The sequence below is a fragment of the Cnephaeus nilssonii genome (genome assembly GCF_951640355.1).
Source record: "Cnephaeus nilssonii genome assembly, chromosome: X".
Classification (NCBI taxonomy): Eukaryota; Metazoa; Chordata; class Mammalia; order Chiroptera; family Vespertilionidae; genus Cnephaeus; species Cnephaeus nilssonii.
The window spans coordinates 129308131-129331455 of NC_137071.1; positions in this window are offsets into that span (position 1 = coordinate 129308131).

Below are 23325 nucleotides of genomic sequence, written 5' to 3' on the forward strand. Positions count from 1 at the left end.
TATTTTATAGGCATTTTTTAAAACCTCCAATTTTGAAGGTTGGTTCAAGACCTGGCAGAATGACATGACCCCAAAATTAGAGGCACTCCATCTAGAAGCTCTTTGTGAAGAGGTTAGAGAATAGTGTGTTTGTGTGATAGTAATAGCGATTGAAAATAAAGTTATCCTTAGAGGCTGGAAGGATATCCATACCCACTACTTTATAAATAGCAATAGCTAACTTTTCTAAATGTGTCAATTATCCATATAGGTGCTTTATATGGATAATGTCTTTTTTGTAATAATCTAGTGAGAAAAAAAATAGAACAGGTTCAGGCTATCATAAGAGTTTTCCTCTACAGTATTTAAATGTCACCTTATAGAAGTTGAGAGAGAAAATAAATTGTTCATAAATTCAATAACTATCCAATTGCCATTCTTTTTGGCCTTATATATACCAATAACATATCTAATCAAATGCTAGTTGGCATAGTCTATACTGGATTGTGATTTGGACTAGGGTATGTCTGTATATACCATGTTTTTTTTTCTATAAATGCATTCATACATACATATCTGTGATAAACTTTAATTTTGGAAACTGTAAGAGATCAACAACAACAATAATAAAATAGAACCATTATAACAATACTAGTGGCCCAGTGCACGAAATTTTGCACGTTGGGGGAGGGGTAAGGGTGTCCCTCAGCCCGGCCTGCACCCTCTCCAGTCTGGGACCCCTCAGGGGATAGCTGGCAGTCGGACATCCCTCTCACAATCCAGAACTGCTGGCTCCTAACCGTTCGACTGCCTGCCTGATTGCCCCTAACTTCTTCTGCCTGCCAGCCAGATTGTCCCTAACTGCTCCCCTGATGGCTTGATTGCCCCTAACCACCTCTGCCTCGGCCAGCATCCGGGACCCAGGATTCCCTCCTCCAGCCGACCACAGGCACCAAGGATCTGGGCTTCCCTCCCTCTGGTCAGCCATAGGCACCCAGGCCGGCTGCAGCTGCAGGGGATGGTGGGCAGGTGGCTTCGCCTAGGCTTCAGCCACAAGTGCTGGCACCCAGGACCACGGGGTGGGTGGCTTCTTCGTCTCCTGGGCCACAGCCAGCCGCAGGTACTGGTGCCCGGGACTGCGGAGTGGGCGGCTTCTCGGTCTACCAGGCTGTAGCCAGCCGCAGGTGCTGGCACCTGGACCACAGGCGGGTGGCTTCTCTGTCTTCCCTGGGATGCAGTGTGGGCGACTTCTCTGGCTGGCTGTGGCCTGGGATCATGGGGCAAGGGGCTTCTTTATCTCCCAGGCCACACCCAGCCTCAGGCGCTGGGGCCTGGTTTCTCAGTCTCCCCCAGGATGTGAGGCTTCTGCTGCTGTCTGTGGCCTGGGATCACGGGCAGGCAGCTTCTTCTTCTCCCCAGCTGGAGCCAGCCTCAGGCGCTGGCACCGGACTTAGCAGTGGTGGGCGGGGCCGCTGCCATGTTTTCAAGTTAATTTGCATACTCACTCTGATTGGCTGGTAGCATAGTGGAGTGATGGTAATTTGCACGTTTCCCTTTTATTAGTGTAGATAGTGTAATAAAAGTTATGTGAAAGTGGCATTATTAAGTAAAGTAATGGTTACTTGAACGTAAGTACTGTGATACCAAGACAGTTGATCTCATGACTGAGATGGCTACTAAGTAACTAATGGTCAGGGAGTATCTTCAGTGTGGATGTGCTGGACAAAGGGATGATTCATGTTCTGGGTAGGATGGAGTTCAGGACAGCACAAGATTTCATCATGCTTCTCAGAATAGTGGACAGTTTAAAACTTATGAATTGTTTATTTCTGAAACTTCCTATTTAATATTTTCAGACCACATTTGACCTTGTGTAACTGAAACTTTAGAAAGTGAAACTGTGGATAAGGGGACTACTATAGTCCAGATTGCCAAGGTCCTGGCAGAGAGCATGGAAGAAAAGCATGGGGAGTAGAGCTGAAGGGACACAGGGAAGATATCTGACTAGTGGATTTAGTAATGCATTCTGACTGTCTGCACATCTTTGAAGACATTTGAGTGTATAAAATGTTTCTAAACCATTCAAGTATAATTTATACTTGGTAGTAAGACTTGTCATTTTTCAATTATTGAAGCTAGAATAATTGTGTGGGTAATTCTCCCAATATTTTACAGTTGGGGGTGGGTGAAAATTATGTACCTTAAGGTGTGGAACATGACTGTCCCTGCCAGGAATATACATGGCATACATGGTGCTCTAACTGTCAGGATTTCAGGGAACTGTGTCAGTCTCTTAGATGGACTAAGATTTTCACTGAAACTGCTAGAGATGCATGTTTTGTGTTGCTGAGCCTTGCTAACTTTAAAATTGGACTTGGGGTAGGGTTACACTGGATGAGTCATGCTAACTTTGCCTGAGACTTTCTTTAATTTTCAATTTTGCTTTTGTACTTAGAAGTCAATATTTCCTCTAGGTGACAGCAAAAAACAATACATTTAGATGTGTCATTTATTGATTTCAAATGAAGGTTTAATAAATGTGGACAGAAAAGTCTTGTTAAGTATCTTTAAAATATCAAGGAAATAAGAGCTCACATGCTTTTCTGGGACAAAGTTGAGTCAGGCAGATACCTAACTCTGTTTGCTTCACCTCCTGAACTACAGTAATACAGCAATATCCATGAATGACCCCTAGGAAATACAATAGATATTGCACAAATACTGCCAAGTTCATTGTCGACTGTGATAAAAATGTTACCACAAGGGGACTGTCCCTTGTCTCCCTATTGCAGAGGTTCAGTATTGCTAGATGTTGACATCAACAGAAAGAATCAAATATCATATTTGAAATTGGAGTTGGGGTAGAATTAAACTGGATGAAGGTAAAAATGTGCAAATGTCACATTCTGCACATACAAATTGTCTTAAGGCACTCTTGATAGGTATCATGTCCTTAGAAGGTGTCAGGTGTCATCTAGTAAGTAATTTGCATTTGGGGGGGCATTTAGACCCAGAATTTTGATGGCAAGTAAGAAATGTATTCATTGTCATTTGTTCTTTAAGCATGTCTCAAGTACCTTTGTCTCCACCATTGTCCTACTAGCAATAGGAGATACCAAAGAAGCAGACTTCATGCTTGCCCTAAGGAGATAAGGGAGAGGTTGGTGGTCAGCAAATCCTATCTAATAAAAGAGTAATATGCAAATTAACCATCACTCTGACACAAAGATGGCGGCACCCATAGCCACCACAAGATGGTGGCACCCAGTCCTCTTAGCCCTGCTGGAGTCCTCCAGTCCTGGGGGGCGGCTGCTGAGAGCAGAGCCTGCTTGGCCATCGCTGCGGCAACCCAGGAGTGGCCAAGCTGGCCCTGCAGACAGCAGAGAAACATGGAGAGCGGGCCTAAGTCTTCAGTAGGACATCCCCCGAGGGCTCCTGGATTGGAGAGAGTGCAGGTTGGGCTGAGAGACCCTTCATCCCGCCCCCCATGCACAAATTTTGTGCACTGGGCCTCTAGTACTAGTATATTTATGAAACAGACTGAGGATAGGGATACAAGTAGAAAATGTAGTTGTACCTACTTCAGAAATGTAAAGTCAGTGTGAGTGAACTAAGCCAAGAAAAGGTATTGAGACCAGTGGATATTGATGAACACAATGTACAATGGTGTGTAGTGGTAAGAAAATGTGTGTGTGCACACACATGCCCCCACACACATGCTTTGTATGCATTTCATAAAGTATTGTAACTAATAAAGGGTCCCAAGACCTTCCCCTTTCCATGGTTCTTCACTATTTCCTTGTAGTTCTTTCAAAAAGGCAGTTCTAACCCAATTTTCCTTATACAAAAGGAAATTGGGTATAACAGGACAATTAAGGGCTTGTGTGTGTGTGTTTTTTAAAGTTCCAGGTGGCCATATTCTTTCCTTCATGAAAACCAAATGAAGATTTCTCAACATTTATCCCTATGCCAACCACAAGTCCCAAATCTGAGTTTCCTCTGAATCCAATTTTTAAAAAGGATCACATCCAAATGTTATTCAGAGAGTACCATCAGGGTGCCTGAGGGTGGCCGGTTCACAGACCTTCAGCTTCTTGTGTCCTTTAATCCTCATGAGTAGGCCTTTAAGCAAGTATGAAAATAGTTTTTAAATTTGAAAAATAGATGCAAATAATAATAATAATGTGTAATTTGGAAGCTGAAAATGAATGGCTAATGTATATATGTATTTTTAACAGATATAACATTTTAAATACAATTAACACAAAAAATATTGCTGTCTTTTATATATGACTTTGATGAATTTCAGCTCTTCACTTAAGTGAATCAGTTCAAGGGTCTGAAACTTTGAGACATGAAGTTATCTTCAGCAAATAAACAATTCAGGACAATATAACTGGACTCATGTGTAGAGTCCTTTACTACACAGGGGGATGCTTCTGTGTTTAATGTTTACTCTCTTCTGACAGTAAAATTCTCAAGATCAAAGAGTATCTTTACTGACAATGATAAGGGAAAAGTCCTCAGTTTCCCAGAGGATTGTTACACACAGAACTAAGGGAAAAACAAAACAGTTGGTAGGTAGATAATATGTGTTACTACAGTCCACTCTCAGTTGTGAATGAGGACTAAAAGGAAAGAAATGCAGACTAATTTACTCTGCTTAACAACACCTTGTGTATTACAAATATTTTCCTTAGAAGTCTGATGGTTCTTATTGATTTAGGCTTTCTTAAATTATTGAAACAGAGTTTCTAAACTTAAGACAACAAATGAATGCCTGTGCTGATCCAGAACTGGCATGTAGACAAGGTTAGCGGTAGATATGCATTTATAAACATACTAGAGGCATGGTGCACGAAATCTGTGCATGGGGGAGGGGGTCCCTCAACCCGGCCTGCACCCTCTCCAATCTGGGAATCTTTGGGGGATGTCCGACTGCCGGTTTAGGCCTGATCCAACCAGCAGTTGGACATCCCTCTCACAATCCGGGACTGCTGGCTCCTAAACACTCGCCTGCCTGCCAACCTGATCACCCCCTAACTGCTCCCCTGCCAGCCTGATCACCCCCAATTGCCCTGCCCTGCAGGCCTGGTCGCCCCCAACTGACCTCCCATGCTGGCCTGGTCACCCCCAACTGCCCTCCCTTGCAGGCCTGGTCGCCCCCAAGAGACCTCCCCTGCTGGCCATCTTCTGGTGACCATCTTGTGGTGGCCATCTTGTGACAACGTGAGGGTGGCCATCTTGTGGCGGCCATCCTGTGATGACGTCACAGAGGCTATCTTGTGACAACATTGCGTGATGCCACCTAGGCTTTTATTATATAGGATAATCAGATAGGAAGGTGATAACATGTTTCCTTCACTCAGAGGCTCACATTCCCAGGAGAAGCTAGTACACCACATCTTATATGTACCCAGGAATTTACCAATCACAGGCTAGAGCCAGAGACCATCATCATTCCAACACCTGCCGTGGCTGATTTCTTGTTCATAAAACTCCTGGGTAGTAGGTGGATGAATGTTGTACAAGTGAGAGTTCAAACATGAATGTTCCTCTGAATTTCAGCTTTAAAAAGGTTTGCCCTGCCGAAACCGGTTTGACTCAGTGGATAGAGCGTCGGCCTGCGGACTCAAGGGTCCTGGGTTCAATTCTGGTCAAGGGCATGTACCTTGGTTGCGGGCACATCCCCAGTAGGGGGTGTGCAGGAGGCAGCTGATCGATGTTTCTCTCTCATCGATGTTTCTAACTCTCTATCCCTCTCTCTTCCTCTCTGTAAAATCAATAAAATATATTAAAAAAAAAAGTTTGCCCTGCCTTCTGTTTAACCTAGAAAAATTAGTCCCCCATAATTATTTGATAGGATTCAGCAAAACAGCCAGAAGTTTTGGTAGGGAGGGAGAAGAGGAATGCATTTGTACTAAAAAGCATTCAATGATAATGTATGAATAGTTTATAATCTATTTCAGCATTTCCATGCCTACTGTCTTGGTTTGAAATGAATATAGTCCAGAATTTCACAACTGATTATGTGGGCCATTTGAGGCCTTTCTCTTACTGACTTGAAGCTGTTAACAGAGGATCTTTTGGGCACCTGCTTCTAGGGTTCATCAACAGTTGTGCTTCAGGTTCTATTCATGGGCAGGTCTATAATAATAGCCCTCAGACTTCAATATCATAAAACTCTGTTATTATTATGGACCTTCAGAAAAGTAAAGGAAGCTTGAGCCACAGTTTATCAGAAGATGGCCTTCTGATTGACATGTCTCCTGCCACATCTCCTGAAGTTGGATCATGGTTGTACAGAACCAACCTCCACCCACTCATTCCTTTGGGAATTTTGGAATTATTTGTAACTAAGTAATATGCTTTTCTTGGATGATGAATCAACTAATTGCTTATTTTCTTTGGTACTTTGCAAATCTGACTAATGTTGACTCAGGTAGATATTACAGTTTTTATGTTGTGGTGATAATTACTTGCAAATACATTTTTGGTTAGAGGTAGGTATGCATTTATAAACACAATCAGCTTTAACAAGGTTATACTTTTTAATTATGTAGCCCTGGGCAATGATTTCTTCCTCTCCTTTTAAAAATTGTTATTAATTTTTCTTAGTTTACTGTTAATGAAAATGGTTTCCTGAATTTTACCTCTCTAGCTCATTATACAGGTCATCAGTGTAGAAAACAGAGACAAGGGTAATTTATATTTCTTTTTGAAATATAATTCTGTTATGGTTTGAATCTTTCCTTTGCAATAATTAATGTATAAACTATGTTGAATGGCACCAGATTTTGCTAGTGAGGTAATTAAGGATAATAGTCATTATCTCACCAAGGTAGTCACTTGCTGCTTGCTTTAGGTAGTCAGTAAAATTTCAAAATCCAGTAGTTCTTATTAAGAAAACTAAAATGTTTTGGACAAAATTACCTACAAGTTGTGAATAAATGTATTAGTAATTAATTGCCAGTATGTCCTAGCTACAATTAGATATGCTACAAATTACTTTTAGAAACTATGCATACTTTAATCATATCTTTTAAAAGCTTACTACTAAGTAATTGACATTTCTTTGGGTAATAGCAAATTATTTTTCCCCACCCACGATTTTGGCTTGTATCTCAAAATATTTTAAAACTGAGCTTTACTACCAGTCACAGTTTCCACAGGAAACTACCTCTGTGGTAAAATAACTTACAACACACATTTTCATGCAGCACTACCCATCAATATTGATTTTCATTTAACTTTTTCTTTCCTTAACAGAGAATTTGAAATAGCATTTCCTTGAGAAAATTACTTGGGAATGTGTGTGAACAATCAAACCGGTGGTATTTTTAAGTTTTAGGAAACCTCAATTCACATGTATTGGACAGAAACCTTAAGGTATTTAAGATTAATATTGTGCCAGATTTTTTCAGTGTAAAACAAAAGGAAAAAATGTAACTGGAATAAGAAATACAGTTTGTGTGTATTGGGGGGAGGGGGTTATAGAGAAATAATTTTAGTGGGAAGAAATGAGTCCCCAAGACTGCTAGCTCTCTTCCTGGCTGGGACAGATTGTATATTCCCCAATGATAGAAATAGTATCTCTCATCTCACATGCTCTTCTACAATGTGGCTTTGACACTCCTCCTATCACAAGGTGGGAACTGTGTTGGCAGTCCTGAGCCTCCATGGAAGCAGACTGACTACCCTGAGGTCCCCATGCTTTAAGGAATCTCAGATCAGGCCACATGGAGGCACTATGTGAAGGGGCCCTGGCACTTCATGGAGAGAGAGGGATGCCAGCCAAGTCCTGGTTGCTTCAGCCCCACTTTGTTCCAGTTCAAGTCACTGTCTGAATACAACAGCTCCAGAAATTTCACACTAGAACTGCCCAGTGAGCCCTTCCTGAATTCTGATTTGCAGAAACTAGGAAAGATAATAAAGTGATTGTTTTGAGCCCAAGTTTTTTTGGTGTGTGTGGCGAAGGGGGGGGGGGTTGTTTTGCAGCAATAGTGATTGAAACACAGGCACACTGGCTCAAGATGAGGCATCTGAATGGAGTGGTAATGAAGAGGTGTAGGAGAGGGGATGAAGGAGGCTCATAGCTCTGTCTTCTCAATTGTTCACCTTGTTTCCTCAGGGCTCTTCTGCCTCCACATCTGGTTACTAGAGACTTTACTCCTTTATTACTCCACTAGAAGCCCGGTGCACGAAATTCGTGCATGGAAGGGGGTTGTCCCTCAGCCCAGCCTGTACCCTCTCCAATCTGGGACCCCTGGAGGGATGTCTGACGGATCGGGCCTAAACGGGCAGTCAGACATCCCTCTCACAATCCAGGACTGCTGGCTCCCAACTGCTTGCCTGCCTGCCTTCCTGATTGCCCCTAACCGCTTCTGCCTGCCAGCCTGATCACCCCCTAACCACTCCGCTGCCAGCCTGGTTGATGCTTAACTGCTCCCCTGCCAGCCTGTTTGCCCCCAACTTCTCTCCTCTGCCAGCCTGGTCACCCCTAACTGCTCTCTCCTACAGGGTCGATCACCTCCAACTGCCCTCCCTTGCAGGCCTGATCCCTCTCAACTGCCCTCCCTTGCAGGCCCGGTGCCTCCCAACTGCCCTCTCCATCTTGTAGTGGCCATCTTGTGTCCACATGGGGGCAGGATCTTTGACCACATGGGGGCAGACATATTGTGTGTTGGAGTGATGGTCAATCTGCATATTACACTTTTATTAGATAGGATAGAGGCCTGGTGCATGGGTGGGGGCCAGCTGGTTTGCCTTGAAGGGTGTCCCAGATCAGGTGGGGGTTCCCTTGGGGTGTGGGGCAGCCTGGGCAAGGGGCCTGTGGTGGTTTGCAGGCCGGCCACACCCCCTGGCAACCCAAGCAGAGGTGCTGGTATCTGGAATTTATTTTCCTTCTACAATTGAAACTTTGTAGCCTGGAGCAGAGCCAAGCCTGCTGCTCCCTCCGGCCGGCAGCCATTTCTGTTGCAGTTCATTCACCTTCTATAATTGAAACTTTGTAGCCTTAAGTGGAGACCTGGGCCCGGCCAGGGTGTGCGGAAAGCTTTGTTTCCCCTGTTGCCGCCGGCAACCCTGGCCTGCTCTCTTAAGCTCTGTTCTGCCACCATTTCTGTTTGAATTTGTTTACCTTCTATAATTGAAACTTTGTAGCTTGAGTGGAGGCTTAGGCCTGCAATGGCTCGCAGAAAGCTTGGTTTCCTCTGTTACCTGGGAAACCTTGCTCTCTGTGGCTGTAGCCATCTTGGTTGGGTTAATTTGCATACTTGCTCTGATTGGCTTTGTGGGCGTGGCTTGTGGGCGTGGCTTGTGTATGTGTCAATGGTATGGTCAATTTGCATATTACCTTTTTATTAGGTAGGATTCTAGCTTCTTTCAATGAGAAAGGCCCTGCCCTAAACTGGCTGGGAGCCTCTTCTATACATATAAGGCCCAAATAGCAAGATCTCCGTAATCCTCCATGAGACATCAAGTGACAAGTAGCTAAGAGAACCAGTTGGAGAAGCATGCTTTATCAAGCATCTGGGGCAACTCCACAGGAATTGAGAAAGGAGCAGTCCGTGCCCTCAAAGAGCTCAAGTCCTTTCAAGAGAAGTAGACTTGTAAATCAGTAGTTGCCTTGAGGGGAAGTGCTAAATGGAGGTATGTACAAAGTACTGTGGGAACACAGAAGAGCTGGGCACAAGAAAGCTGACTATATTCTGCTCTGACCCAGGCAGGTTGCCACAATTCTCGCTCTATCTCTCCCTCCTCCTCAGACCACTAATTAAATTGCTTGTTCCCAAATATGGAGAGGTTCTTTAAAATCTCCAGTAAATTTCAGAAATCTAATATGGAGGCTATATATATCTAATTCGCAGACAAATTGGGAAGCAAAGTGTGATCAAAATATATTTAATACAACAAATACTCAGGCATTTCTCAGTTGAGATAAAATTATTTCTGAAATTTGTTTTTGTCTCCTCCTTCACCAGAGGCAGTCTTATTTCCCTGCACAGGAAATAATAAATGGCTGTTGAACTGAATTAAACTTAGGTGTAACTAATACATTTATAGAATTATATAATCCCTTAGCATAAAAGACAAGCATATGATTATGAAAATAAGGTCAGAGCTCTCATAACTTAGCTTATATGAGAAGAAGAAAAGGCAGCATATATGCTTTAGGATGCTATATATAGAAATTGATGATGGAGAGGAAAATGGGAGAAAATACATTTTGAAAGTTAAAATATATTCCAAAATTTCCAGCTAAGAAAACTTAGTACAAATCAGGCCTTTTCAAGCTAAACTTTGTTTGCACTGGGTAAAGTGCAACTTCCTGTTTTGAAGAACAAGTTTTAGTAGGTTCAAAAGGTCTCTTGGGGACTCACTCATTCCCTACCAACATAACATTTGGACAATTTTAAATGTAAATTAGGGAAAATATGGTTTGGATTGCATTTCAAACTCAACTTAAATAAGAGAAATAAAAACTATATTTGAAAAAATATTCAACTGTTTGAGAGCTTCAGATCCTGGTTAATTTCCATTATCTTCCATCAGCAGGAGGCCTGCCAGGCTCAGCAGCTGAGCCTTCATTCCTCTGTCAGGACAATGGGCATCAGTTTTGCTTCTTAGCCTCTCTATAAACAAATACCCAGTTATAGCTCATCTCTCTTCATTTAGACTCATTGGGAAGACAGTCTCTCTGAATTAGCGAAAGAGTTAACAGACTACTCATAAAGAAAGACAGCTTTATTTCTTTTGAGTGTAATTAGGAACACTCACACATCTAACAAACAACTGTTTTTCTTGTGCAGTGTTCTTACACTTGAGCGCACATCGAATTCCCTGGAGGGCTTGTTAAAACACAGATGACTCAGTCTCACCCCCAGAGTTTTGGATTGAGTAGGCCTGGGCTGGCGCCGGAAAATTAGCATTTCTACCAAATTTACAGGTGATGTTGTTGTTGCTGGTCTGAGGACCACATTGAGAACCACTGTCTTGGTGGGCAGACATACTCTTGGGCCTTCTTTGAGGGGCAGAAAATCTGCACACTTTGAATTCATGTATTCACTGATTGGTTCAACAAATTGAACATGTAGCTCATTCTATGCCCACATCATAGGTTAGATCCACTTGGTTTACAATGAGTGTGCCAGGGTTTCTTAAAACAATAATTTTGTTTATGCAAGATGAAAATGCTTTCACCTATTCTTTTTTAAAAATATATTTTTATTGATTTCAGAGAGGAATGGAGAGGGAGATAGAAACATCAATGATGAGAGAGAATCTCCGAGCCCACAACCTGGGCATGTGCCTTGGACTGGAACCCTTCCATCCACAGGCTGATGCTCTATCCATTGAGCCAAACCAGCTAGGGCGCTTTCACCTATTCTTGTTTTACACTATCAGATTTTCCTTAGCACATCCTTAGACCTAGCTTAAATTATCATAAATTAATGGGCTCCAAATCAATAAAACCTTACTGCATTTAATGCAGAAATTTTGTACATTTGAATTTAATTATTTGATTTGGCAACACTTTGCTAGTGCTGAATTCTACTAATTAAATAATTTTCCATCAATTATTATTTACATTCTCTTAGATATTCTGTATTAAAATGCACCGAGGGTCAGTTATTCAAGGGATAAGCTCCAAACTAAGAAAAGGCAACGTTGGACTCCCTCCTTTAATCTAAGTATACTTCTGTGAACATGGAGAGATCACACCAATTCTCATTAAATAACGACTGCACAGAATAACATGAAATTATGAGGATAAAAACATTTCTAAATTATTCTCATCTCCCTTCCTGGTATAGAAACCTTCTCAGATCTCTACATCTTTAATCAATTTAAGGTTCTGGAAAGTATGTATTGCATCCATCTTTGTACCCAGTTCCCTGTTTCATATTCAGGTTTTTATATGTGTTCAATCTTAAATACATGCCTGTAGAACAAATTGCTGCCACTCTTTGTGAAAAAACAAACAAACAAACAAACAACCCTCAGATTTAATACAGATGCCTTAAGAAGATCTCAGCAATTGGGGCTCATGGAAAATGTGGAGAAGCAGCAGAAAGTAGTCAAAGGAGCATAGGATATGGAGTAAAAAAGCCTAGGTTTGCACTGTACCTTTACAACTAACCTTTACTGACCTTCTATGACTTTTCACTTTTTTATATTTAAATGTGGAAAAAAGCTATCATAATGAGGTTGCTGTAACATTTGGAAAAAATACGCTAAAACTACATCAAATTATGAATGTTATTACAAATAGTAATTATTTATAGGATTAAGTTTTATTACATGTGTTGAACTTTGTCAATACATATGATGCTTCTATAACTTTTGATTAATGTTTATTGGATTTTACCTAGCCATCCCCAGCATTCAGATAGGTCTCCTTGGCTTGGTTTTCAATGGCTAGTATTTGGTTATGTACCAAGGTAAATCTCGTGTGGCCTAAACCCAGAAAGAAACCCTCACTTAGTGCTATGCTTTATGGCATACATCAACCCAGGTTACATCCAAATGGACTTCAGAGAAGGTAAGTTATATTTGCTGACACAATTTACACTAAGAGGAAAATCTGTGTCATCTATGGACTGGTATCTCAATCTATATGGATTATTTGCCAGGGCTGCCATAACAAAGTAGCACAGACTGGGTGACTTAACCAACAAACATTTATTTTCCCATTGGGAACATTTCTTTTCCTCCTGGAGGCTGCAAGTCTGAGATTAAGTTGTCAGCAGGGTTGGTGTCTTCTTAGCCCTCTTAACCTTGGCTTGCAGATGGCTGCCTTCTCTTTGTGTCCTCACATGTGTTCTCTATGTGTCCGTGTCCTGCTCTCTTTTCAATAAAAACACCAGTCAGATTGGATTAGGGCCTACCCTGATGATCCCATTTTAATGTAATTACATTTTTAAATACTCTATGTGCAAATATAGTCATATTCTGAGGTACTAGGGGTTAGGTTTCAACTTATAAATTTTGGGGGGATACAACTCAGCCCATACCATCATTCATAAGTCCATAACGTCTGCTTTATCATAATGGGATGGAGATAGCAATATCCTCATGTGATTCCTTTTTATGCTTTAATAAAGGTAGTGTTTTTAACATGTTCTAAAAGTGGTTTTGACCACCAGAGGGCTCCTGTATTTGGGCAATAAAACATAATTAGAATGACATGTTCAAAATTAAATATGAAGTTGATTATGAAAGTTAAATACTTGATGCCTGTGCATCCTCAGACATAAGCATCTGTTAATTAACTTGATGATGATATGATGATGATGATAATGAAAGCTGCATTTATTGAATCACAATGATGTGTCACTCACAGTACCAGGTCTTTAAATAATGACCCAACTTATTATTATCAACTCCTCTGTTACATTCAGTGTTTTTATTATTTCAATATTCCAAATGAAATGTATATGATTTAATGTCACACAGTTTGCAAGAGGAAATATGAATCACTAACATCATCATTAGCACTAGTTGCATCTTATAGCCCTTGGAAGACAATTCTTAATTACCTATGAGAGGTTTGTGGACTTGCTGAAATACTTTGCATAACATGGAAGTGTATATGCAAATGCAGGCATGAAAGATCTACAGATGTGCTGTCTTGTTAAGAAGTTCAGCTCTGCTCTATGGTCTAGGAAATGTTGATTAGATATATGACAAAGAGTCAAGGTACCTCTAATCTACCTTCCACCTTTCTTGTTTTCATTGCTGGACATAGTCCCCATAGTTTCTCCTCTACTGTGTATATGACTTCTATTATTCCTTTAGTTTTATCAGTTTTTGTGTCCTGAGTGTACCTGGTTGAGTTTTCTTTCCCTTTTAGTCAGGACTATTGGTTAAAAGTGACAGAAACACAACTCACACCAGTTTAAGATCCAGCCAGTAAATTGCACAGCCAGGATTTGAACTCAGACCTTACTGACTTCAAAGTCTTAGCACATAGCAAATTGTTAACTACTTCTAAATAAATCAAGAATAGTATAGACCTGTTATAAAGATCTTAATTGTCCTGTGTATTAACTTATACTTGGGATCTGTTTAACAGGGCCTTCTCTTTGGAAAATGTTGTGATATTTGGAAGATCTTTCTCACTGGAACCCAGAAAGCATATTATGTGGCTTTTTCCTTGTCTCTTTCAGTGGCATTAAAACTGGAATCTATTGTAGCATTAGTTTGTATTCCATCTTTTCTGATGAAAGTCTTCTAAACACAGATTACAAACCAGCTTGGGTTTTTTAAATCTTGGATTAGAGGTTGGACATGATACGCTTTATTCAGCATGACAGACGATTTTCTATGGAAAATGACTGAATGCCCCTGCCTGGTTATGCTTTTTCTTACTTCATCCTAGCTGGCCCAGTCCACTTTTTGTGGCTGGGAATTAAGTCTCTCCTTGTTAACAAGGTTCTGAGCTGGTGATCACCCAGCCTTCCCTGCCCCATCCCTGGATGGCCAAAGTAAAAAGGATCAGAAATGCTTCATACTCTTTATTTCTTTTTAAGGCTATTGATGCCACATTTTCAATGGCAGATTTCATCAGTTATATAGAAGAAACTAATGAACAGCTGAGGTCATCTATACTGTGATCTAAATAGTGGCTATGTATTTCATTAACAAGATGATCTTTACTTAAGTCAAAGGGTTTGAATAATGCTCCTCATCTCATTTTCATGGTGTTTAAATTTTGTCTTCCAAGGACTTCAGACAAAATACTCACACAGGGTGGCATATCATACAGCAAAATGAGCTGCAGGTTGTATATGCCAGAAGTCTGAGAAAAAAAATAAAATGAAAACAAGTGTGTTGGGCCAAATAATAAGAAATAAACAGAAATGAAGTAAAGTCACAAACCAAGCCAGAAAAGAAACAGAAACCCCATAAGAAAACACTCTTAAGGAAATCAACAAAATGTGTAGCCAAAGGAACATCAGGAAGGTTGTTCCCAGATGGCCATCTCTCCTGGGCAGTCTCCCCTTGGGAATGGAAACTCTAGTAGGCAGCCAGACTCTACATTTTGGGCCCAGTGCAGAGCATTGCCTATGTTAGGGCCTGGGCCTTGTTAAACTTCAGGAACTTTTAGTGAGTATACGAGAAAGGATTCTTTCCTCAAAGCCCAGCCCTTCCTGGGGAGGCCTCATTGCTGAGGCTCCAAGTTCAGGGTTGGGGAAATGGAGTATGAAGTGGAGGAGTAAGGGGCCTCTCCACTTCCTGAGGAAAGCAAGGGGCTTAAGAAATGAAAAAGGGTGTGGTGAAGATCATGAACTTTGTAGTTCTATGGTGCTAGGCTCGAGTCTTACCTCCCTTCGTTCTATGACCTGGGGTGTTCATTTCAGTTCTCTATATCTCAATTTTATCCTGTGTAAAAAGAGGTTAAAAGGTTACAGTGGAAATAAATGAGATAATTTAAGTAACCACTTAGAATGGTGCTCAAAATGGTGTCTATTGTTGTATTAAGGCGTCTATTATGTTAGTGTTGGATGGGGGAACAGCAAAGGGACAAGGGGTTAACCAGAGGATAGCAGAAGTCCTATAAAGCAATGAAGGAATACTGGCTTGCCCAGGAATCTGCCCTTGTAAACATTTTAGTTACAGTATTCTTATTCAAATTTCTTATGAGTTCTCCGTCTCTTTGAGGAGTAAGTCCTCTGGGAGCTACCCATGAACCAATTTGCCCTTCCTGGATGTCCTCAGAATTGTCTGGAACCAAATTCCCCACACAAATATATAGATCAGTTGTGTGTCTGTGTGTTTCACTGTGACAACCCAAAGATCCTGGCATCTCTGGAATTTCCTGGGTACCAGGAGTTGGGTCCAGGGAACCAGCCACCCAGTGTGGCTGGCTGCAAAACAGACACACACACCAAACAGAGAATGGAAAATAACTACCACTCCTGTGGGTTTTCCCCAAGCTTATCTGAACCTTCACAGTCTCTAATGGCTGAATCAACACGCATTACAGAGATATAGGAAAAATAAAGATAAGGTAAAGAAAACAAATATTCACTCTGCCTTAATCTTACCCAATTCCCAAAGGGTCTGTTCACATATCCATTGGCCCTAATTGTCTAGTAACAGAGGGGACATGGTGCCCTCAAACTGGGTGAGTCCACCAATGGTGGAATATCAAAGGTTTTTTTCCATTACATTTTCCCTTTCCTTCCCTTTACAGGACATAGCTGCTATCTCAGTCAAGTTTAGATTATTTTCTGTCAAATAGGAATATTACAGTGGATTTGATATAAATAGTTTGGAGGCTAGTATCTTTATTGATTTTAGAAAGCGTAATGACAAGAAAAAGAGAAAGAGGGAGAGGGAGGGAAGAAGAGGGAGAGAGAGAGGAGAGAGAGAGAGAGAGAGAGAGAGAGAGAGAGAGAGAGAGAGAGAAGAGAGAAGAGAGAGAGAGAAGAAAACATCAACCAGTTGTCTCCTACATACAGCCCAACTAGGGATCAAACCTGCCACCTTTTGGTATACGGGATGATGCTCTAACTAACTGAGCCACACCAGCCAGGGCTGGAAGCCAATTTTAAAAGCTCAGATATTATAATTTGTTGGATGATCAAAAATTATTCCATGCTGCACACAGTATGATTCATGTGGACATTTATCTTCCAATTGTATCATTCTTAGCAACTCTTCATGGTAATATTGTTAAGTAAGTGAATTCTTACTTCTATACCTTCTTTTTAGGTATTCTCCATTCCCTGTCCAATGCTTTCCTCCTCTGCATGATCCCAAAGAGACCCTCACACTTGTATACCCCAGCTTAGCTAACCTTTCTCTCCCAAACCTCTCTCTACACCCAACAAAAATTTATGGGTCCTGAGACTCAGTCCTTCAATGCCAGGAGGTATCTTGTTTGACAAGGTGACAGCTAACTAACTAATCCAATCAAAGAATACTTCCTAGTTTGTTAATGTCCATAATGAATTCATGTATAATCACTCTTGGGGAAGATACTTCCATTTTAACAGAAACTTTCTGAGGTCTTGATGTCATGAGTTAATCCAAAGAAGGGGAGGGGGAGATATTTGTATATCCATTTGAGGCACTGACTATTGCCTTTATGCTGCTGATTGTCTGCACCATCAAACATTTTGATGTATCTTGGAAAAAGCAGCTTTTACATTCCTGGATTGGGATAGTGTGCTTGGACAATATCAATGATAGTTTGGCTGGGCTACAGAAAATAATCCAGAAGCTCTTGCCTTTTCAGGCTTGAGCTATTTTATTTATATTGTCAGATACTTGTGAGGTTGCTGTCATAAGGGTGGCCTTAAGAATATTAACAGATTCACCACTAGAATCGAGGAATTCAGCCCTCCCTCTGTCACCAACTAGTTTTGTGGTCCCAGGAGAGTACCTTCACCTCTCTGAGACTTGGTTTTTTTTTATTTTTAAAATCAGGAGAGTTGCACTAGATGATGTCTAACATCTTTACAAACTTGAAGTTTCTATAATTTTAAAATACACTGGGGAAGCCTGCTAGGGCATTAACTGTCTAACTGTTAAACACTGATGTATTTTCAGTGAGATTAGGATGTTGCAGAGATACTCATTGGGGACATTGTGTTTTTTTGCCTGAAGATTGGTATTTTGCCACAGTGAGTCCTTTTGCATTGTTCCAAGTGGTTATATTACAAACCCATAAGCACTGTTTTAAAATTTTTATCTTTCCAAGAACAATTGGATGGTCAATGAATATTTCTTCTACACATCCTTAGTGCACTTATTTTAGTTTCACTTGGTCCCAATCCAAAATTCTTGGTTTGATAATTTGTCTGATGCTTATTTTAGCCAGTGATTTTGTCTGTCTAGTTAGAAAGGCCACACTTTTGAATAGCTACATGGGATATACTCATAGTTTTTCAAACTTGATACTTCCATGTTCATTCTCTTACCCCTCAAACTATCAAGGTAGTCTACTGACAATTTCAAACATCATGTTATCTCTCAAAATGGATCATGCACCTATAAGTGTGATTTAACAGAAGTTTTTCACCAGCAATTCCACTTTTGGTTACATATCCAAAAGAATTGCAAGCAGGGTCTTGAAGAGATATTGTACACCCATGTTCATAGCAGCTTTATTCACAATAGCCAAAAGGTAAAAGCCATCTAAATGTTCATTGATGGATGAATGGATAAACAAAGTGTGGTATAGCCATACAATGGAATGTTATTCAGCCTTAAAAATAAAGGAAATTCTGGCACATTCTGTAGCATAAACAAACCTTGAGGACGTTATACTAAGCAAAATAAACCAGCCACAAAAGATTAAAAAGTTCTGGATATGCCCTAGCCAGTTTGGCACAATGGATAGACCATCGGCCTGCAGATTGCAGGTTCCTAGGTTCAATTCCGGTCAAGGACACGTACCTTGGTTGCAGGTTCCCCGGCCCTGGTTGGGGTGTGTGCAGGGGACAACCAATCAATGTGTCTCTCTCACATCGCTGTTTCTCTCTGTCTCTCCCTCTCCTTTTCACTCTCTCTAAAAATCAATGGAAAAATATCCTTGGGTGAGGATTAACAACAACAAAAAAGTTCTGGATATTGGTTGTACAACAATGTGAATATAGTGAACACAACTGAACCGTACGTTTAAAATGGTTAAGATGATGTTTTATGTTTTCTGTATTTTATCACAATTTAAAAAAAACTGTAAAAAATGTTTTTGGACTGCTTCAAGTTCAACAATTCTGCAGCAGTGGCTCACTAGCTTGCTGTTTAGGCAAAGTTCTGGGAGCTGTGTCTGGTCACTTTTTTGTCTGTAGTCTGTTTACAGTGAGACACCTGGACACCATGAATAATTCTTAAATTCATGTTGAGTTCATAAGTTTGGTGTAAGTCTCAGCTGTACAGATATTTTATTTTTCCATGTTTATCTCAAGGGATTGCAATTTGGGGGATTAGTTTTATCCCGGGAGTGCTAGATATTCCCTTGCCACTTTAGGCATCATCTTAGGAGCTAACCAAGGAACTGTTCTATTGAAAGCATGAACACAGCAATCACCCAAACAGCCCCTCAAAGACTTAAAAGATGGCACATTGTTTGTCTGTCTTATTCACTTTTTGCACACACACTGGATGCTCAATAAATGTTAAAGTGTGAAAAGAAATGTCCCCTAGGGCTTGCTTCAAGGGTGTGCAATTCCATATGTAGAGGCCCATGCTCAGAAAGGTCCCACACTTTGGTTTAAAGCCCTGTTGTTACTTTCTTGACCTTCTTGATAATTTTACCTTTCAACTTGTGTTTTGTTAGTGAAATCTAATGGAACAATAGAGCATGAGTGTAAGTAGAGAAAATATTAGTGATATGAGTGTTCACTGTTCCTTGTCACTCCTTTAGTGTATAATATTTGTGATGCTCCATGAATACAGAATTTCAGTGGACCCATAATGTGAATCAGAGAGACTCAAAGTGTGTTCCATCTACATTTGAGTAAGTGGGATATCTTACAGCTCTACAGGGTGATGCTTTCCATTTGAGCCAGAATTTGCTTCAATTGCAGAATGGAGGCAGTGATGTTCTAAGAAACATAAAGGAACAAGGAACCCTATCATGTTGTTTCTTGCTTTTATTACTTTCCTGTAGTAGTCAACCACTCACACAGGAAAGGAAATGATAGAAGAAAAGAGAGATAAAGGGAAACTCATAATTCCTTTTTTTTCAGACTATAAACCAAAGATAGAGTGCTGATAGAATATATTCATATGAAGAAGCAAAGTAAAAACAGGCAAGTTAGTTTTGTGCAGTAGTTCCACTCTTTTGGTAAGAAAACACACATATCTATGTATGAGCTAGGAAATCTGAATTGGGTAATATCATTAATTCCACATTTTAGTTAAATATTCTTATATTTTCATTGATTACTGGCATCATGCAATGGAAGATGAGTGGTAAATTCATGCTAATAATTTAAAATTTTAATTTTTCTTTACTTAAAATGACATTAAATAACAAGCAAAAACCTTAATGGCAAAGCAAGAGAGGAACCACAGAAGAAAGAAAAAAAGCTTTATATTTTAGTACCTTTAAAGGCACCTTTCCCCCGCTTTGTGAACAAGGGGCTCTGCATTTTCATTTCACACTGGGCCCCACAAATTGTGTAGCTGGATCTAATGTCCCTTACAGCATTTGGCTAGCATGCATTTTAGGGAAGTGGAGAATTGTCAAAGGGCCTCTGTGTTCATGGGGCCTTGAAATTAAATTCATATCTCTGGTTCCAAGGACTAAAAAAACCACAAAACTTTGTTCTTTATTTTTGCTCCTCATCCATACTGGACGTGTGGTCAGGCCAGAGGGATTTGAATGAGCCACTCACATTCTAAAGGTTACATGACAATCACTTTTGCTTCTCTAATATTAACCAATGGCACCTGTGCTAATAGTTACATGTGAATTAAGTTAGGAACAGATGGAGTTCTAAGGCCAATTGTTGCCAGTCATGGAAAACCTGCCCTCCTTAAATAGCTTTTAGTGTAATTGTCTGCCCACACTCTGCCCACTTTTCAGGTTTAAACACAAGGCGACATTTGGTATGCATTTCCTGTAATAAAGAAACATGTGATGATTATTCCCAAGAAGTTATTTTTAAGACTATTGTTAACTGTGGTCTGTCTTTGGTTTCTCAGTTAAGGAAAAAGCAACTTGACTCAAAGCATCATTTGAGTTAAGTCGGGCAACCACAACAGAGCAAATCCCCTGAAGGAAAATGAGTAGGGACACATTTGCTCCCTACTTTACAGACACTGAGGTATGGAATTAGTTGGTGAACCCTCAGAGAGAGAAAATAATACAAAGCTGTGTACAACATTGGGAATACAACCAACACGTAAAGCCATCTCTTTTCATAACAGTCATAAATAAACATGTAGTTATTTAAATATACCATCTTGATGATAGGCACCCACAGCTTTGGTTTATTTGTCTTTTTTTATTGATTTATTGATTTCAGAGAGGAAGGGAGAGGGAGAGAGAGAAACATCAACGATGAGAAAGAATTATTGATCAGCTGCATGCCCCCCACTGGGGTTGAGCCCACAACCTGGGCATATATCCTTGACCAGAATCGAACCTGGGACCCTTCAGTCCGCAGGCCAACGCTCTATCCACTGAGCCAAACCAGCTAAGGCTATCTTGCTTTTTTGTTGTTGTTGTTCCTACTTTTAGTATTGAAAATAACTTGAAAATCAATTATGCTGAAAGGTAATAGCTTCTTTCTGTCAAGCTGAAGGGACGAAACACAATGCAGATTGAAGCCATTAATTAAAAGAATAAGATAACATGTACATTCAAATTGGGAAGGGGTTTTGTAAGAGAAATCTCTGCTCAGAGAGTCGGAACATGGTCAGACCTGATTCACGCTTAGGTCTTCTGTCTTGTGCCCAATGCTCATCTCACAAGGTCGCCACCAAAATAAGTAGAGGGAAGGTGTTGAATAGGGGGTAATACCAGGGAATGCTGAGAAGTGTCTTGTAATTTCATTCCCAGGTGAGTAGTAAGGCATTAGTAGTGAGTTGGTGCCCAAGGGGTGAAGAAAGACGGGGGCCCACTGCAATTTCCAGAAAGGCTTGGGATCTATGAAAATGATAGAGATCCATTAACTTAGTGCTGGGGTGAACATTCCTGGATAAGTGTGTTTGAAATTAAATGCAGTTTATTTGAGAAGGTATCTGACCGAGGTTAAGAGGCAGAGCCTTTGTAAATCTACTGTATATTGTACCTATAAAATCTATAAAGTCCTCAGTCAATGCTCATAATTAGTGGCAGGTTGAACCATATGAAAATGTTGATAGAGATTTCATATAGTTCAAGTTAATACTTAAATATTTCTACTTGATATTTTCATAAAAAGATACATTTTTGTTAAAAAAGAAAACATATTTGGATTGTAGTCTTCTTGCTCCCCCTGTGTTAATTGTGCTTGGGGTAAGATGAACCCCTTTGCCTTATGAAGTTTTATCCTAAGTCTCATATGGTTCTATACCACCCTTTCGGGCCATTCTGGTGTATAGTGATCAATTGTAAGATATGGTGCAAGTAATTCATTATGAATAATAAAGTGCTGACATTTGTGAATTTATAGCTTATTTAAAATAAATCAGTGCAGAATCCAGGTTATGCCTATAATAATGATACTCTAACCAATTACACAATGGGCGTTCTTGAATAAAGGGGGAAAAGCTACCCTGGGAGGGAGTAATGCCAATGGGAGAGAGTCATACAGGTGAGCCTTGGGGGGCAGGGGTCAATGGGGGGGGAGGCACATATGTAATACTTTCAACAATAAATATTTAAAATAAATGAATAAATAATAAAAATAGAAATAAATAAAATGATTTATGCTTCCCCCCCAAAAAAAATCAACATATAGAATAAAAGTAGCCCTGACTTTAATAACTCTTTCTAAAGAGTTACACAAGACAGAAACAATATACTTTTACAAGTGTAAAATATATGAATCAGCATAACTGAGGAGTACCAGTTACACAGTATGGAAGCAATGGCTAGTTGTCGCCCATATTTGTTTTCCTCTTTTTCCATTCTAATAGATATTTATGCTGGCACAGGGCTATACAGCTTCACTTGCATACAGGGGTATCCATGTGACTCAGTTCTAGCCAATAGCATGTGAATTGGAGTGCTGTGTGGACACTTTCAAAGTGAAGAGTTATATCTGTCATTGTTTTTCCTGTTCATTGACTGGAATGAGGATATGGTGGTGAGATGTCTTGAACCCTACAATGAGGGTAACGCCCTTGGACTGGATAGGCAACAATACAGAAGGAGCCTGGGTCACTGATGGTTTCTCACAGAGATTTTCCTGTGTGCTTAAATAGATACAATTTTCTCTACTATTATTATGTGTCTCATTTTCCAAGCCCTAAACACTACTGAATAATTCACCAGAGATGTTGGTTGAGGCTTTTTCAAGTCAAAATAATTGTGATTTTATCTGCTTTGCCCAGAGATAACTTTAGTTTTTGTAGGCTCTGCTTTAACAACAAAGTTTCTGTCACCATTAGTGTTCTATAGCTATTGTAACAAATTACCACAAATAGTGCTTTAAAGCAGCACACATTTATTAGCTTACAGTTACACGGTTTAGAAATCTGATGAGAAGGACTTGTATGCATGCATATAAGCCTAACCAGTGGACACAGACAACGGGGGGGCGGGGTGGGTGAGGGCATGAGTGGGGGGGTGTTGGAAAGGTAATGGGGGGATGAGGACAAATATGTAATACCTTAATAAAGAAACTAATATGCAAAAAAAAAAAGAGAAATCCGATGAGGGTCTCACTGGTGTAA